The sequence below is a fragment of the Triturus cristatus genome, chromosome 5_1 (assembly GCF_964204655.1).
Source record: "Triturus cristatus chromosome 5_1, aTriCri1.1, whole genome shotgun sequence".
NCBI classification, from domain to species: domain Eukaryota; kingdom Metazoa; phylum Chordata; class Amphibia; order Caudata; family Salamandridae; genus Triturus; species Triturus cristatus.
In genome coordinates this window covers 775523080-775538783 of record NC_140587.1, presented here as the reverse complement: position 1 = coordinate 775538783, position 15704 = coordinate 775523080, and positions in this window count along the sequence as shown.

Below are 15704 nucleotides of genomic sequence, written 5' to 3'. Positions count from 1 at the left end.
ACCCCTTAAACTTCTAGATGCACAAGCAATACATTTTTCTTGTCCACCTCTATTCTGTTTCAATATGGCACCTAAACCTTTTGAACTAGCATCAGTTACCACAAAAGTTTCATCAGTTGGGATAAAAGCTTGTAAATTAGGTGCACTTACAAGATCTTTTTTTATTTCTACAAATTAATTTTGACAATCATCTGACAAGATAAATTCCTTATTCTTCCCAAGTAAATTTCTCATGTTGCTAGATTTACTTGCCAAATTTTGTACAAATTTTCCATAATATTCAACCATTCCTAAAAAGAACCTACCTCATCTTTATTCTTAGGAGAAGCTACATTTTGAATGGTATTCACCAAATCTTTTTTTGGAACGACTCCTCAGGCAGAAATACAATGCCCCAAATAATTTACCTCTTGTACAGAAAATTTACATTTCTCAAATTTTAAAGTGAGACCAGCACACTCTAACCTCTTTAAAACTGATCTCAGAGTTTTATCATGTTCTTCTTGATTAGCTCCAAAAATAAGTAAATCATCTTGATAACATTTCACTGATTTTATTCCTTTTAAAATTGAAGCCATCACTCTTTGAAAAACAGACGCAGCAGATACAAGACCAAACTGCATTCTTTTATATTTAAATGCACCCATGGGAGTGATGAAAGCCGTTAGGTCTTGAGACTCTCGTGTAAGTTCAATTTGATGATATGCTTGTGTAAGGTCTAGAGTTGTAAAATCCTTAGCATCACCCAAAGAAGACAATAATTCATCAATATTGGGAAGAGGAAATTTGTCATCGATTACTTCTTTGTTAAGAGATGTTAAATCACAACAAAGTCTACTGTCCCCATTAGGTTTGTTGGCAACGACAACTGGCGACAACCATTCTGATGCCTCAACAGAAGTAATAATGCCCTGTTTTTCTAGTTTCTGCAGTTCCTGTTCAACTTTTCCTTGTACAGCAATAGGAATTCTTACCTTGGCCACTACTGTCACAGCATTATTTTTTAATTTAATACAATGCTTATAACCTTTGAGGCACCCTAAATATTTTCTAAAAAGTTGAGGGAATTCACTTACAAAATCATTAGTCTCAGGTCTAATTTCTTGAATCTGTACCTGAGGATCGGTATTTGGATTTAACATGACACCCAATAAACGTGGATGTGGCCAGCCAATTAAACTGTCCCCAATTTTTTAAACATACATTTTTCCAACAATCATTTTCTTTTCCATCTCAATGCAAGCATTAAAATATCCAAACCACTTGACAAAAGTTTCTTTTGAAATAATGGAAATATGTGAGCAAGAGTCAAATTTCATGTCTAACTCTATACCATCAATCTTTACCTTACTAACAGGATGATCATTACATTTTTTATCTTTTACTTGACATATGACTTCTTTTATATCTTTATTAGTCATTTTCTTTTCTTTAGACTTACAATATTTTATGAAATGCCCTTTCTTCCCACAACCATGACACACAAAACTCAAAGCAGGACAAGTCTTTGAGTTCGCTTTATGTCCTGATTTTCCACATCTAAAACACACAATAGCTACATTTGATGTATCATCTTTACCCGACTCCTTCAACGGAATCTTCACATTTTTAACTTGACAAACTATATCTTGTACTTCCTCCACTACAGGTTGACTTTTAACCTTGTCGCCTTTTAGCTCATTTACACATTTTAACATGTGTTCTACTTTTTTCACAATTCCTACTACTTCTTCTAATGGTGGCTCATCTTTGAGCCAAAGTTCCTCTCTAATTTTGTCTTCCCTACATTTGAGAACAAATTGACCTCGAATTCTTTCTTCATTAGCAGCTCCAAATTTACAACTAGAAGCTAACTTTCTCAAAACAGTTAAATATTCCTCAACAGATTCCTCTTTACCTTGCTCTCTTAACCCAAAATGATATCTCTCCATTATTGTGCTGACACGAGGTAAATAATGCTTGTCTAATTTTAATAAACAGATTTCATATTCATCTAGACCTTGTTGTTCCTGTGCAGATAAAGATGGCAAATTTTCCAAAACTTCTTGCCCTTCACCTACTAAACAATGTAACAAAAGTGAACATTTTCTTTCCGCACTCAGATTTGTACCGCACACTTTTGCATAATGCGCAAATATTTTCTTCCATTTACTCCATTTAACAGAGGGCTCACCTGGATTACTCAAAAAAAAATGGTGGTGCAGTAACATTCTGCATATTTTCCTCTATATTTTTATTTTTATTTTTTTATTTCTAATTGTAACTAGACTAATAATGTTCAAAAAACTTACCAAATAAATGTACCACTACAGGTATCACTGACTTTGATGATGATCAATCAAGTTATATTGTTTAAAACAAATTCACAAATAATATTGTTTGGTTCCTAAAATGAACTTTACCCTTTATGTTCACCAAACGTTTTTACTTCTTGATGTGCATGTCATCGATGATATTATACTGAAAATGATGACCCGCTGGATAAACCAATGAAGAAAGAAGGGAAAAAATAAAAATAAACACGTTTTATGTAAGAAGCTTGAAAACTCCAGCAGCATATTATTAAAGTTGCGAAGATAAACAGAATGTTATTTTAAAAGTCAAACCACTCAGCTGTGAAATTGTTTCAATCGTTTCAATAAAAACAACAAGTGAAATGCTGCTCAGATGAGACCTTAATTGATTTCCTTCTCTGAAAGTCACGAACTTCGAGTGAAAATGTTTCTCAGCTGAACCACTTAATGATTTCCTTTTCCAGCGCGTCACTCAGCTGTAAAACTAAATCAACACAGCTTTCGTGCATACAACTTTAAGTACCTCACACGCAGCGTAGAAAAGGAGTCATTTAAATTCCAGAACGCGCTCAGGAGACTGATGACGCTGGCTAATCACCAAATCCCCATGCGGGATTCGAATGCGTCATCAGTCACAACAGGCAGCTCAAGTGTGAAGACCTCCAATCCCAACGAACTTCACAGAACATTATATGCGCACAGCAAATCCCCAACAGACAGGCTCACGGAGTCGCATTTCCTTGTGATATTATGGCCAAATGCAGAGACAGTCAGCAGCCCCTCCCGCTGACCTCCTCACCGTGTATCCATGATGATAAACAGAGGCACAAACATCCGCTGGATACAGGCTTCTCGTCAGGAACAGTCAAACGCTGGAGGTGGTAGGACATATAATTATGTAATTGCTTACATGTGACATCCGTTTCTCAGACCAACTCTGCCTTTACTTCTTTGGGGAATTCTTCTCGCTGCTCAAATACTCTGCCAAAATTCCAATTGCACTAAGTAGTCTTCTCTGCGCACAATTCTTATCTTCCTCTTTAACACGATGTTGAGGTGTTAAAACTCTCTTCTATGTATCCCTCGCTCGTCGCCAGTGAAATATTCAAAGAATACTAATAAAACATTAATCTGGTTGATTGAGAGGTTTATTAACAAACACCTCATCCATCAGCTACCTTGGAGTAACTGACCACAAGAACCATCATCATCAAACATTCCAAGTTCTGATGAACTTGTACAAACAGGAAGACCTGTGGAAACACCACACATGTGTCCTCCATCTATGCATTTTTAGGGCTAAAATTGAAATGCAGACTTAGTGAACAATTGGCCCATCTGGAATATGTGGGCTAGGTCAGGTGGTACATAGGCTTAGTTAGTATTCTGGAATCAGAATGGAACACTGGATTAGTGTTCATAAATAATACCTAGACGGTCCGTGAATCCCACAATAATACTACTAGTCGATCTGATTAGATAGGTCAATTTCTTTGCAAATGTTGTTTCCTAAAATGTTTTTTGAGCGTTTTTAAAAATATTTTATTTGTTTCACAGTACACCAATCATTAATGTTTGTCTCTTTCTTTATTATATCTTACATGATCAGCACCCAGGGGCAAGAAGACGGGGTCACAGTCGGCGGGACAAGATCAAGATGCCTCCCAGGGCCAGGACCGCTCCTCTACCGAGGGCTCTGCTGCTGGCCCCAGTAATCATCTGTTACATACAACCTCAATGATTGCTTTTGAATTAATCTCACACATATAAGTCAAGAACAATAAAGAGTAAAAATTAAACAAAACCAAATCAATAATAAACACAGTAAGTCTACACACGACCCTTTTGGATTATTGAAATCTACCAAGCCTCAGCGGAGGTCTTTATTTAATATACACTTTTTTATATCACATATAAAAACATTTTATATATACACAATACCTTTCTTTCTTACATTCACAGTGCATAGTGAGCCCCAGTGAAAAGAACCATAACCTTTTATGATGTGACAAAACAAGAAAAACAGGAATGTGGAAGGTTATTGGAAAAATCCCAACTTAAGACAAAATCCTAACTTTACTACTACTAAGTACCTTCTGTGAATACCAAAAGTAGTAGGACAGACTTAAGACAGACTTAAGACAAACTTAGGACAGACTTAAAGCAGACTTCAGACAGACTTAAGACAAACTTAAGACAGACTTAAGACAGACGTAAGACAGACTTAAGACAAACTTAAGACAAACTTAGGACGGTCTTAAGACAGACTTAAGACAAAATCCTAACTTTACTACTACTAAATGCCTTTTGCGAATACCAAAAGTAGTAAGTTTAGGATTTTGTCTTAAGTTAGTTCTGTGAATCGGGACCGTAGTGAACATTAGACAACGGTTGAAGAAGACACCCTTTAGTTAGCAATGGCATTAGCAATAGTATTAGCAGCATGAGTTGAGTAACCAATGGCCTCTTCTATCTGACTCCAACTCAGCTGTGAAAGTTTTATGGAGAAGACTAAAAGTCAGATCAGATGACCTTGATGGATGTGTTGAACAAAAAGGGAAAGAAGGTTGGAAGGTGGAAGGACGGGTGAGATGTAATTTGACAGGCAGAGAAGGATACGTTGGAAGCATGCATAGGTGGCTGATAGGAATCAGATGCATGGGTTGTTGAAGGGTGGGTGGAAGGTGAAAGAAAAGATGCCTGCCTGGGTGTGCGACACCATATGGGTGGGTAGGAAAGCAAGAATCGTCACCGATGTTTGCGTCAAACTCAAAGCCAAGGCAAGCAAGGAAGGACGCATGGGTGGTTGTTGGTGAAACAAACTAAGGTTTGTTGAGAGATTAAGAAGAATGATAGACGTTTACTTTGAAAGGATGGATGCCTGGATGTATTCATCATAGATAGCATAGGTGGACACTGTCACTGGATGCAGACCAGAGTCTTAGTTTGAAGAGAATGTAAAAGAAACCGCACCACAGTAGCAAAGCCAAGGGGAATATAAATTGTATTTTCAGAATACTCCCTTGACTCACAGTAGTTTGCAAGCAGAACATATATATATTGTATATGTATGTAGTTATCAAGCGCCTTCCTCAGACTCCGAGGACCACTCCCTACCTATGTTAATTTATTTTTGAGTCTGTCAACCAGCCTGCAATGGGGGGTGGCCTATCTGTTGGTTACACAATCAATCAAAACAAAGTACCTCATGTCGTCCCATATATAAGCAATGATCATTGGATCAGATATATAATCTGCCTTTTTGTAGTAGTCAGGGCAGGGTGAAAGTGAAATTGAGCAATTGCGCTTTATGTAACAGAGAGAGTATGGCCAGTGCCACCCATAATAGAAAAATGCGAGCTTTCCCACCTGAAGACAGTAGTAAATAAAACTAACGTGAGTCTGTGTCATGACTCAAGTATGTTTGTCTTGGGCGCAAGCTGAGTGAGCTGGCATGCCGGCTACAACAAGGTTATGTAATTTCGCTAAACTAGAGAGAAAAAGAAGACTGGTGTACTGTGTACTGGAGTCCATAGTGCTAGTATAATGCCTGAAACTCCCACAAATGTTAGAGGCCGAGGAAGTGGTAGGACAGATACATGCCACAAATGTTATGTACTGTGTTTGCTAGTGCTACTGCTACTATGCCACTAGGTTTTGAATTAATTTTGTGGTACTGTTTTGCTAAGAGTATTGGTAATAGTCTTTTTTTCTTTCTTGATATAGCTCCTCCAAAACCAACCAGGAAGGAATTGGCAGCCATGGCCTGGCACCGGAAGCTGGAGGCCATCTGCACAGAGTGCCGGCGGCTGGTGGTTCTGGCGGAGGAGGAGGAGGCAGCAGCTGCAGCCTCCTCCAATGCCCCGGGCCCCAGCCAGGTCCCTCCAGTGGTATGGCGCCGCAGACAGGCAGCCGTCCGCCGCCACCCACCAACAACATCCAGCACTACTGCTGCCCCCCGTGAATGTAACTGCAGGGCTTGTGCGCGCCGCATGCTCCTCCGGAATGCGCGACTGGAGGAGGAGGTAGAGGAGCTCAAGAAGAGGGTCAAGGTCCTGGAGATCGACATTCGAAGAGCCCGCCGCTAAAGAACCTGTTTAATTGCCCCTTTTTTATAGGTTCTTTTGGTGGGTGGGAATCGGGCGTTGGGGTTTTTATGGACAACATGGAAAATTAGACATTTGATTTTTTGTACTTTTTGTTTTGGACATTGGTTGGAGTTAGGGAGAGGGGTGGGTCAGGTGTTGTGGGATTTTTTACATAGTTTATTTTTGCTAGGGGATTGCATTTTATATATTTATACTTTACATACGATGTGGTTAATGTTTTGTGGGTGGGGTTACTGTTTTACGTCACACTGTTTCCTTGCTGCTGCAGGGCCACAGCCAGTGTTTGATTTAAATAATTAGCTGACTTTGTAAGACACAAACAGATAGATGCGATACCCCTCACTGAGTGACTTGTCCCACTAGTACTGTCAGTCTCTCATCCTAGACCATTATTATACCCCCCAAACATCTTTTCTTACCTGTGATTGATGTTTAAGTTAGGCACAGCAATGGCTGCATGACGATGCAGATTGGGTTTCCGAAGAGAATGGAGATGCCATGGTTGTGGTGGTAGTAGTAGACACTGGCAGTAGCATTTACAAAAAAAGAAAATGAGACAGGCAGTCGCCTGAGAGAGACTCTGAGAGGAGTAGTAGAGCGAAGTAAATAAAACATAATTGTGGAGGGGATAGCCTAGTACAACAAGTTACAAACTGTAGTTGTGTCGAGTCACTCAACTAGGCCTACACTCGACACAAGCGTAACCTTTAGTGCTGTGTGTAATAGGATGACAATCGATGCCGGCAATTAATGATGATGGATTAGGTTATTTTGTTAAAAAAGTTACCTCGCACATATACTGATCATGGGTGGGAAAGCAGAAGAAGACCCTCCCCTGCCTTGAAATTGAATTAGTGTTGCTTTCGCCACATCCGCCCCAGCAAGCGTGTGATCAATTATTGGTGTACATTTAATTTAGTCACACCTCAATAAATCACACAGCCCGGGGGAAGAGGGTTAGGATTTTATGAATGGTTGGGAAGGGGGGTTTGGGGAAAGGTTTGACAAAGAAAAACAGTACGCATGGAAAAACAACAAAAGAAAACACAATCTTTGTAGACTACCATATCCATAAATCTGTTAAGGGTGAAAAAGGAAATGCATGCATGATGATGATAACTTGATGGTTAATGATAAGTTAAAGTTACTAACTACTACTAGATAATTAGACAGTACAGGGCATCAGTATATTAATATTATGCAATTTGCCTTGCCTGTCTGCCCTCATAGAGACACAAATTACATACAGTTTGTGTTCTGCTCTGTTGTACCGGGCTTACTTTTAAAGATAGCAAAGAAAATTTAAAAATAACTGTAGAGATGAATTATGAGCAGAGAGCAAACATAATTAATAATAACAACAACACATGGTAGTAATGATTGAAGACATAAAATGAATCAAATTATTTAAAAGATGATGAAAGTTGATACTGTTACTGTGTTATCCTGGTCAAAATGGGGAGTTGCATCTCGGCATTCCTCTTTGTCCTCAGTCCCTTCCATGGATGCACTGTCCATCAATCTTGGGTGACACCACTGCCTGCCTGGCAGATGTAGATTCATTGGTAAGGCAAGTATGCATTATTTTTCCAAGTATAGCACAGGGTAAAAGCCGGCCTGTAAGTGTAAATGGAAAAACAAATGGGATATTGAAAAATCAATGAATAAAAAAAATGCATCAATTATGGTGGAGTGCAACAAGAGAAGAGAACACTTTTAGACTGAGGCGGCATGGATACATCATGTCTACTCTGTTTACAGCATTTTAAGCTACAACTAGGCCTGGGTGAAAATTCCGTTCCGCGGAAATTGCGATAATTTGACATTTTCGCGGAGAGCGCGAAAATGTCAAAATTTCCGCAATCCGCATCTTACCGGAATGTTTTTGCTTGCTCGCGCTGTAAAAAAAATACATTCTCACGTGCGCGCGATCACCTTACCTGAATCCCCGCGTTCGCCGACAAGTTTTCCCGATCCGGTCGTGTTCTCCACGAGATGTTGGATTGTTGGTAGCCATTTGCGCTGTCTCGCGCCCGCAGTAACGTCATTCGTCGCGCAATCACGTCTTTCTTCTCGCGATCATGCACCGCGAGACAAGTGAAAACAAGATGGCCGCGCCCGCGAGCAACCGCATGGGTAAGTTGGTGAGCTGCGACCACGCAGAAAATACCGCGAACGGGCGGGTAAAAAACATCCGTGTCTTCGCCATATTTCCGCGTGTTTGCGGAGATTTTAAACATTTTCGCAATAGTTTGCGAAAGTGAATTTTGCAAATTTCGCCCACCCCTAGCTACAACAATAACAGGACAGAGCAGGCCCACGGCATCGGGCCCTGATCAAACCTCCATTTAGCTTAAGTTTTGACAGAGCCAGACAAAGCTTATATACAGCAACCTAGCATTTTCAAAATTAAGTGACTAAATCAATGCACCGCTGTCAGTCACACCACTGCACTCGACTCCACCACTACACGGACATGTAGGTCTGCTGTGGTTCTTGTTGACTTGTGTTTACCTTTTATGCCACTTTATGAAACGCAGTTATTCCATCAATTATCTCCGATCCTAAGTACTGACTGAAGAGTATAGTAAGTGGTCATCATGATCTTGGTGTCCAAATCAGTCTGTAGTGTACCGAGTGAGTCCAGAGTCCATATTCAAATATCCAATGGATCGCCCTGCAGTAGAAGTACAATTTTGTTATTAAACAACAATTTTGTTTACAGCATTAACCAGAAACAGTTACAGGAGGACACATATACAGCAACATAGCGTTTTCCAAAGTAAGTAACTAAATCAACACACAGCTGTCTGTCATACCTCCACTAATACACTTGTGACTACTTGACTCCACCACTACACAGACATGTAGGTCTGCTGTGGTTGTTGACTTATTTACCTTTTATGCCACTTGATTTGAAATCCCCCGAGTTATTCCATAAATCATCTCCGATCCAACTGACTGACTGTGAAGATAGTATGGTCATCATCATGGTGTTGTACGTGTTGTCATACTCAGTCTGTAGTGTACCGGGTATGACTCCGACTAAGTCCATATTCCATATTAAAAAATGCAACGGATATTGGCCTGCAGTAGTAGGAGTACAATTTGGTTATTAAACAACAAGAAGGGAAACATTGACTGTTACTTGAGTAACTTTTAGTTGGTAGATTAATTACTAGTACAGTTCCACTTCATGCACAACGTCATCAACACAAAAAACAGCAATCACTCTGAGTCTGCATCCAATGCATGCCATCATTACCTGTCTTGCTCTTCTCTTTGGCTGTCAGATGCCTAGTTCTGACAGGTGTGTGTTTTTTTTACCAAGGCAGTGGCCTCATTATTATTCCACATTCATTTTGAGTGTTAGTCGCTATTCCGGTTTTCTTATTCATCTGTGGCACTTTGTCGCAGTTGAAGTTGGTTCACATTGTCAGCGCTGTGAGATGGGCCGCGGACTGGGTAGAGGTCATTGGTCAACTGAGTTTGCAGAAATGTGACATGTCAGCAAGTTTCTTCGAAGAGTCTTGTCTTTCTCTGCCAAGTACCTTCTGTTCTGACATTGATGAGCTTTTGATGCCTGCCGAGGCAGTAGCCTAGTTTTGACAGTGATGAGTTTCAGCTCGGAAACAAAAGGAGGATAGCTATAGTCATGTTCAGCTTCTTCTGGAGGGACTGTTAGTGGCAACATTTCTTGTACTATTTTCCATCCAATGTCTGGCTTGAGGGAAATGTATTTAGGGCGAGTCAGGAAGATGGAGCAGGACTCTGAGGAGTGGACAGTTAAATGCACAGAGGTGCAACTCCAATATGGAAATAAAAAGAGAAGACGGTGGTGATGGATTTGTTGTGATTCGAACCAGAAAGACAGAGACACACACAAATAAAGGAAGGAAGAAAGTAACAATTTGAGAGCCTAGTTGTCAGGGAAGAGGAGCTCATCCTCAAACTCAGGTGGTTCGATCAGAAGTAGAACATCTATCACAGTACTTCCATCACCTAACTCGCTTTCCTCTTCCTGCTGTTATTCAGGTATTTTGTACTCTGGTGGTATAAAATGCGGATTCATTTTGATCATGGTTAACCTCTCCACGCTTTTGGGCGAGAAACTGGTCCTTTTCACAGTTACAATGGCACCAGCAGCACTGAAAACATGCTCAGAGGAGACACTTGCGACAGGGGAAGCCAGATACTTTATCGCCAGCCTGCTGAGCACTGTCCATTGGCTTCTTTTCCCATACCAATACACCAATGGGGTTCGATCCATGAAGACCTCTGTTGTGTCATCCAGATAGGCCTGGACCATATGCTCAATGCTCAGGGGAGCTCTGATTTGCCTGGCCTCTTTTGCCTGTGCATCAGCACTGGACTTACCATACCCATGCCGTAGAAACCAATCAGTTGCCGATTGTACTGTGGCTGGTGATGATCCTGTTCTTGCTGTTGTTGATGTTAGTGGTATTGTTGGTGACTGCTGGGAGGCAAAAACACTGCCCTCGGGCTCTGAAGTAGAACTTGACTCTGGATGACCTGTAGTACTTGTTCTGGCCTGGGGTGGCGGGCCTCTAATTACCAGCCGTTCGTTTTCAAAGTCAGTGGCTTCCTCAGCTATCAAAGTTTTGTACATGGCAACATCCTCTTCCGAAAAAGGAATTACTGCCTTACTGTTCAGAAATACTTTGTACTGTGGATCCAAAATTGTGGCAGTAATGTAATGTTGATGTGACACAATGTTATTTTGAATCCTTGTATTTTCAGATAAGCGAACGGCTAAGGAGTCCGCCAAATAATATGCATCTTGTATGTCATCCACACCTGCGTACATTTCAGACACCTCCTTCGGCTGTTGCTCTAGCATGTGCAACAATGGGATAACATGGCCCATAGTACAGTCCTCCCTGCTGACTTCACGTGTGAAGACCTCAAAAGTAAGTAGCATCTCTGTCAGGCATTTAACGAGGTCCCATTGGCCCATCTCAATGGTCATGCCTCTCACAGTAGGATCCCCTAATCTTTGCATGACATAAGCATTGAGTGGTATGTACTGCTCAAACAGACGATCAAGCATGTAATTAGTTGAGTTCCAACGTGTTGGCACCTCCTGGATGAGTGCTTTGACTGGCATTTTATGCTCACGTTGAATGACCCTCAGCTGCTTCCGGGCTTTAAAAGAATGGCTGAAATGTGTGCATATTCTTCTGCAGGTGGCCAGTAAGTTACTGACTTTGTATTCATTTTTCAGAAAGTCTTGAACAACAATGTTAATGCAGTGTGCCAAACACGGGACCCTGAAATAGCCACCATCTTTCATGGCCCTAACTACATTACTGCCAATGTCCGTGGCAACAAAACCAATGTTAAGCCCTCTTGGGCGTAGCCACTCAAAGACCTTGCTGTTAAACTCATCCAAAATGTTTGCAGCAGTATGCGATTTCTCCATGGCAAACACAGCTACAGTTGCATGTTTGCGAGTGGCATGAAAAGTCTCAGCAGGGTCAACACCAGCAGATATATTTTCTCTAACCCCCACAAAAGAGATCCAGTGTGCAGTGATGCATATGTAATCAGTGGCTTGGCAACTGGTCCACATTTCTGTTGTCAGGTGGATACTCTGAACAGCACTCTGCTTCAAGGCTTTTCCAAGCAATACTGAACATCGTGATGTAGTGCTGGAACAGCAACTCTGGCGAAATAGTAGCGGCTGGGAACCTGCCATTTTGGGCAGATGGCCGTCACAAATTCCAGAAAACCCAACCCTTCAACAAAAGAAAAAGGGAGAAGGTCCAGTGCTAACATTTTAGCCAGCTTCGCATTGTACAAAAGTGCTACTGGGTGGTTGCGTTCGTACTACCCCTCCGCCCTAAACATGCTGATAATGGTAGGCTGCATGGTTTTCCTTCCTGTTAGGCTCAATAACGCACTTTTTTTCATTGCGGTAATCTTTGCTGTCTCAGGCTGACTCTTACACTTGTGCCACTGAGATGTTGCTGAAGATGTGGGCGATACCACTGCACTGCTAGGGACAGGGCTACTTTGTGTACCACTACCAGAGAGAATGTCTCCTTGTCCTTCCTCTTCCACCGTGATCGGATCTTCTACTCGTTTATCTCCACCAACACCAATGGTTGCAGTTTTTATGCCGCAAAGGTGGTCCTCCCAGTCGATCAAGTGGTGTTTTTTCAGATGGGTTATTTGGCCTCTGGTACCATAGTTTGTACCAAGCGTACCCCGACTAACAGGTATTACAAATGGAGCATATAGCAATGTTCTCCTCCTTAACTTTTGTCTCCTGCTGGAGGTGCCACTTCCAATGCCGGATGAACTGGAGGTGTGCGTTGAATTTGACCCTTTGCAGTACCACTACCTACTTCTACTGAGGTGGTGGCTGTGCTGGATGCAGGTCGCTGCCGGGCCTTTGCTAATGCAAATATGGAAGCTATAGGTGGTGTTGGTGTTACCTATGTTGGTGTTATCCGTGCGTCATCCCTCACAGCAATTTGGGATGTGGTGGTAATGTCGGTCTCCACTGGGGCGGGAGTAATGTCCATGATGACTGCATCATCATCATCCTGCTGTTCTACATCGACCTCCATAAGTGTAAGGCTTTCTGGAACCTTCCTTTTCCCTAGCCTGGTCTTGGGACGTGTCTCCCTCTCAGACTCAGTTTGTGGCTCCCAAGTGGCATCTGGATCATCAGAAGGAGTGCTTGGCAAAGGACTCGATGGATTAACCCTTCTTTTCCTTGCTGTGTATTTGGAAGACAATGGATCTTCTGAATGAGTGGCTGCCTCTTCTTCCTCTGCATGAGGCTCAATTTCCTGAACTGCCCCTACTTCGGGAGGAACAACTACTATTGCGGGCGGTGGTTGCGGCTGTTGTTGATCACTTATCTGCTGTGTTTCCTCCTGCGTTGATTGGGCACTACTTTGAGATAGCGATAAGTTTATCTCAGGCTCAGCATCACTGGTTTCCACCATTAGGCTGGCTACCTCTTCCACACTCATGTGCTTGGGCCTGGGTTGGTGGGTTGGGCCCACTGATGCGGAGGAGCTGCCCCCAGCTTGCCCCCTGGACACCGCTGCTGCAGGTGTAATTTTTGGTTTCCCCAAAAAGGTTTTGGGCGGCACACCAGACTTAAGTGTCACTTCCTTCTTCTGTTCTTTCTTCTCAATAGCAACTTTCTTGGTACTGGAGGACCTGGTACCTGCTTTCTTTGGGGCCATCTTCTTCAGATGTCAGCAGCACTCAGTTGCACAAGTTGCAAGATGTCTGGTCAGGTCACATGTCACGTCATGTACAGCAGCAGGACGTCTGTCTGGCAGTACAACGGGCGATGATGACACACCTCCTCCTCAGTCGTTTGTGCACCTAAAAGCAAAAAAGCCAGAAGAACATCAGTCAAACGTGGAACTTGTTGTACTTAAATTACTAATAGTACAATCAAACAAATACAATATATAATATATAACTTAGTGTGTGGTGGTCATAATTATTAAATTTTAGTAACTCAGTGAACAACAACAGTGTAGCCATTTATGAGACTTTGACAACAAGGGCATTCCTGGTGTACTGTGTACACTCAGGAAGAATAAGAATAGCAAAGAACAAAAACAAAAATACAAATGTAGTGGAGCCTGTTTGGCCTTAATTTGTGCATCACGTGGGATGGATGCAGCATCAGGGAGCTGAAGCTGACAATAGGGATGGATTTGGAAGCAGTAAGACAAGAGGAACAATGGAAAGACACGCGGGCCTATGAGTCAAAACCAACACACTACTAACTACCACCACAAAATGGCTCCCAGCCACATGGTCACTCACAGGCACAAGGCACAGAAAACAATGAACTCAAGCAGTCCTATCTGGCCAGACAAAGGATGCCTGATAAACAACACAACTTTAATGCAAAAACTAAAATCCACATGGCTAAAAAGGTTGGAAAGTTACACAACAACCATAACAACAACACACACACATGCAACAAAGGCATTTATTTAACACACTCAAAAAGTGAAATACACGCGAAAAAAACCCACATTTTGCAATTCAACCCAATGCCATGCATGCCCTAAATGAAATTCAACAAACACCTCAGAAACAGTTGTTTCATGCACCCATGAGTACCTCTGGGCCTACTGGCTGAAAAGGCCTAACACACCCCCCAAAAAGTGAACCCCCCCAAAAAAAACACATTTTACAATTCAATCCAATGCCATTGATGCCCTAAATGATGTTTAAATTCAACAGACAACACAAAACAGTTGTTTCATGCACCCATGACGATTGATGAGTACCTCTAGGCCTACTGGCAGACTAGGCTACAAGTTTGGAGGGCTATGGCAAAAGCACAGTGGCTGGTCCCCCAATATGGCCGCCACCACATGGCCAGGCCACCCACAACAACAAGAAAAGGAAGACAAGACAGACAATTCAGGCCTACGGCAAAAGCACAATGCCTGGCTTCACAAAATGGCCGCCACCCACATGGCCAGGCCACCCACAATAACAAGAAAGTGAAGACAAAGGACAGGACCAGGAAGTTGGAGACTCTGGGGAACTTCCTTCCTCTTTAAAAAAATTGTAAAAAAAGAAAAATGACTCCTTGCTCAAAAAACTACAGCCAAATGACAACCTGGGGAGGTTTTTTAGCAAAATGAACAAAATCATCATTTTCGAGAAGGTTTTATGCTGCTCGAGAGATATTCTTCGCCAGATTGCAAATTCTGCATGTTCGGCATCGCGATCTTCACAAAAAGTCATTATCGCGCACGCGAAAATGCATATTGAGCGCGCGAAGAAGAAAAAAAGTGTAAGTCCGCGTTGTCGCGCAGTGCGGAGTTGCCAAAACTCCACGAGCTGAACGCCCAGGGTTACCTACTGGCTGAAAAGGCCTATTTATTTAACACACACCAAAAAACTGAAATACCACCCCATAAACCAAATTTAGCAATTCAGTCTAATGCCATCCATGCCATAAATGATGTTAAAATTCAACAAACAACACAGCAACAGTTTTTATGCACCCATGATGACTACCTCTGGACCTACTGGCAGACTAGGCCACAGCTTGGAAGCCTATGGCAAAAGCAAGCACACTGCCTTGCTCCACAAAATAGCCGCCACCCACATGGCCAGGCCTCCCACAATAACAAGAAAGTGAAGACAGACAATGTAGGCCTATGGCAAAAGCACACTGCCTGGATGGCTCCACAAAATGGCCGCTAGCCATCCACAACAAAAAGCACACTGCCTGCCTTCACAAAATGGCCACCACCCACATGGCCAGGCCACAACAACA